The sequence below is a fragment of the Cryptomeria japonica genome, chromosome 3 (assembly GCF_030272615.1).
Source record: "Cryptomeria japonica chromosome 3, Sugi_1.0, whole genome shotgun sequence".
NCBI lineage: Eukaryota > Viridiplantae > Streptophyta > Pinopsida > Cupressales > Cupressaceae > Cryptomeria > Cryptomeria japonica.
This window is the reverse complement of record NC_081407.1, coordinates 912673583-912678064: the sequence shown is the minus strand read 5'-3', so window position 1 is coordinate 912678064 and position 4482 is coordinate 912673583.

The window sequence follows — 4482 nt, the reverse complement described above, 5'->3', positions numbered from 1 at the left end:
TCCTATCTTTGCATTGGTCTTTACAAAAAGCGGGAAACCTTCCCCTATGTCGGCCTATGACGAAAAAATCAGTCAATTAACCCTAATTGACGAATATATAAGTCACATTTGTCCTCTCATTTGCATAAGTTCAATAACCGAAGAGTGGGCATAAGTTCAAGCATTCAAGCATTCGAGCATTCAAGCATCCCTTTCAAGCATTGAGAATTCTCAAGTCTCCCTTCAAGGCTAGGTGTTGCATTCAAGTCAAATATTCAACCATTGAAGAGGAGATCCCTTTCAACATACAATTCCATACAAACATTTCTATTACAACCTCCCTTGAGGTGAATTACATTTCAGTATTTCATTTACATTTACTTGCAAGTACTTTCTTTCATCATTTGGTTAATTCCGCCAAAACTGGGATTTGACTAGAAGGAAAACCCCCAATCTTAACCCCTTTTCCTCTCTTTTTTGTGTGTAGGTTGCAGGTGTGCAACTATATTTGCAGAGACAAAAAAACCCTTTTCGTTTCACAGTTTTTTCGGAGGATTGTGTGCACTTTCAACATGGTCCCGAAATTTTTTCCTCAAATTCATAGGGCGGCTTCATCTTGACATATTATAGCCATATCCAGATGCACAACTTCATCCCACGCTTCTATTTCAAGTTATAATTAGTTCTTTGCTACTTTTACACTTAGTCTCAAAACACATAGCTTAATCATTTTCCATTCTAAAAGAGGGGTTAGCTTGTCATTTTCACACCATTACCAGTTCATTTAGTATTCAATCTCTTCCCTAAGAGATTGGATCTATTGAATTCCCCCCCTCTTTTAAATGTAATGTGTGTGAGGTGATTGAAGGGAAATCTGCAGTGAAACTTTCATCTCTCCTTGGAGGGAAGAAAAGCTTTCCTCTTGACTTCTCCATCATTCATCTTTTCCCACATTACATTTTGATGAACCCGACGTCTTGCATGATTTATTCAGAAAATCATTACATATCTTTCATTTACAAGTTTAATTTTTCTACAAACTTAGTGGTTAATTCATTCAAAACCCTAGTTTTTAAAAAAATGAAATTGAACTTGTGCTTTGTAAAAATTGCTTGTTATTGTCTTCGATATGAAAATTGCATATTTTGTAAAATTCAATTTATTTATTGTCTTGTTCAATTTGCAAATCAAATTCACAAAATCAAGAGGTTAATTGTCAAATCCCTAATTTTCAAAAATCATCTTGAAATTGTGCAAAAATTGAATTTCCATTTAATTTTCAGATTTGTGACTGTTTTCAAACTTATCTTTTGTCCTAAAATTCAAATATTCAATTTCCCTCCTTTTTCAAAATTCAAAATTTCAAAAATTAAGTGGTTAGGTCCTAAAACCCTAATTTTCAAATTTAATTGGATTTTGTGTAAATTTCAATCAATTTTAGTCAATTTCAGTTTTCAAAACATTTTTCAAGGTGTCCCTATCCATTAGGTTTGACCCTTTTCAAATTTGCAATTCAATTCCTCTTTTTTCTCAAAATCCTAATAGGGTCCTATTTTTACATTCAAACCTTAATTTTGTCTATCTAGAGATTGTAAAATCCACCAATTTTTTGGGATTAGCCTTAAAATCATCATAACTTTCATCCCTGAAAATTTCAAAAAATGTTGGTCGGACCGTGTGCACTTTCACCATGGTCCCTGACGTCTTTCTCAAAATTTTGGGAGACTGTTATGACTGTATTTAATAGTTTAAATTGAGAAGATTGGCTGATTTTGTCGACTTTTGATCCCTCTAAAATTGAAAATACCTTCAAAATTCAACATCTCAAATTTCAAGATTTTTTTTCAAATTAAGTGGTTAATTATAATTTGCCCTGATTTTAAAAATTCTGATTTTGTCAATTTTAAAATTAAGTGGTATCCCATTGGTCCTAATTTTAAATTCCAATTTCCTTTCATTTATCATAAAATTATTGTTGGAAATTGTGTCATTTTCTTCTTTCAACAAAGTTCAAATTGTTTAGTCATTATGTTCCAAAATTTTGTACTATTCAATTTTTGTACACTTTGTTCCTATAATTCAAAATTCAAATTCAAAATTTCAAATTTTCCCTCTAGTGCATGAGTTTTACCACTATTAGTCCAACCTATACTATCCATGTTAGATGAAGCCTTAGAATTAAGGCTTCCTAAGGTTTAATTACCGAGGAGATGGAGAATAATTTGGGTGACTTCTTTAATGAGGATCTTGTTAATTCTTCCCATCCTAATCATGTCCCTATCTATTCGATTCATGAATCACATGATGAAGAAGAAGCTTTGCCTAGAATTACGATAGATCAACTTTCAAAATTGGATAATCAATTTGATAACTTTCAACAATGGATGTCCCAAGAATACCCTAATAATGAAGCTCTTCCATTAATTGAAGGCCTTAAACACACGATTCAAAGTGATAAGAATGGAATTGATATATTGTGTGGCATTGCTCATATTGTTGATTCCAATATCATTCCTATAGAGAGTTGTGCCGAAAACCTAGGTTATTCACAACCTTCAACACATATCAATTCTTTTATTCCTTTGATTACTCCCATGACTAGTGTTCCTAAGTTTACCTCAAACATCATGGCTACTTCAATTCAAAATGTCATTCCTACAACAATTAGTCATGGGGGCAATCCCTCTTCTTCATTTAATCCTGCATCTTTACCTATGTCTTCAATAAGAATTCCTAGTATCCCTCAACCAATCAATGTGACACAAGGGAGCAATTCATTCAACAATTTTATTCCTCCTTTAAGTGTCCCATTTCTTACTCAATCATCACCTATGCCTACTTATCATAATGTCCCACTACCTTATTCTCAATCAATGCCTTCTTTCAATAATATCACACCACCTTCTTAATCAACCATGTCTAACATCAATTCTTCCACTGAAGTGACCATTAACAATCTTGGTCAAACTGTGTCTTCCTTACAACAAATTGATTCCATGAGTCAATCCAAGTTTAGTGTGCCCACATTTGATGTTGCGAGCCCACTTTCTCTTGATATTGTTAAAGTCGTCCCACCTAAACATGTTGAGGTCCGTCAATTGGAACTCTATAATGGAAAAGGTGATCCTCTAACGCATGTTAAAACATTTCAAACCTTGTGTACTGATTTTTCTTATGATCAAAGATTGCTTTCAAAATTGTTTACAAGAACACTAAGAGACAAGGCTTTACAATGGTATTGCTCTTTGCCTTATTATTCTATCACTTCTTTTCAACAATCAACAAATGCTTTCATTCCACAATTTCAAAACAATATTGATCTTAAAATCACTTTGACTGATTTGATGCATTGTAAACAAGGTGTTAAGGAAAAAGTGACTGATTTCATTGGTAGATATAAGCATTTGTGTCCTCAAATTTCTTTTCCTGTATCTAATAATGATATTCAAATAATTTTTATTTCTAATTTGTAAAAGATATTAGGGAAAAGCTTCTTTTGTCCAAGTTTACTTCCTTTCCGTAGTTGTGCGCAACACTCCAGAATTATCAATTGGTTGAGTCAAATGGAGCAATCTACACCTATGGCTTTGAGTGATAAGGGGAAAGTGTTCAATAACCGTTTGCGAAGTTCAAACCAACAAAAGGCTTCATCAAGTTCAATGATACAATCAACAACAACAATGTGAATGCTACAACAGGTGTGCTTCTTATTTCTAAATTTTTCAAAAGAGAAAGACAATTTACTCCTTTGAATGAATCTTTACATAGTATTATGTCTCAATTGTTACAAATAAATGTTATAAAACTTACTGCTATAAAACTAGTTGATCCATTTAAGTTAGCATCCCCTTATTTTGATAACAATTCCTTTTGTCAATTTCATCATTAGCCTGGTCATGATACTGAGAAATGTTTTGCATTGAAAAGTAAGATTCAAGATTTGATTGATAATAATACTATATCTGTGTCAGGTGTGAATGATAAGGGAAACAAACCAGTAGCTCTTCCTAATCAAAATCTTAATATTTTTACTGATCCTTTGCCTTCTCATACCTCTAACGTGATTGAGAGTGAACATACCTCTTTCTCTCCTTCTAATCTTACTACCACAACTCTGAATTTAGTGAATATGGTAGAGAAACAAGAGATACCTAAGGATCCTTGTATTACATTTGACCCTAGTGAGACCATTAAAGCACCTGATGGCCCTTTATATATAGTTGCGAAGGTTAAGGACATACCTTGCTGTGGTGCTCTTGTTGGTCCCTCTTGCATGGTTAATGTCATCACTGAGGAGTATCTTTTCACTTTACGATTGCATAAACTGATCTATGACGACACTAATGTGGTTGTGAAGTTATTTGATGGATTCTCTTGTCCTACCATTGGTTCTATCACCCTTCCTGTTGAAGTTCACACTAAATCTATGGATGTCAACTTTGTTATCATTCCTTCTTTCGAGCAATTCCGTGTGAAGTTGGGCTACCCTTGGCTATCTTCCAT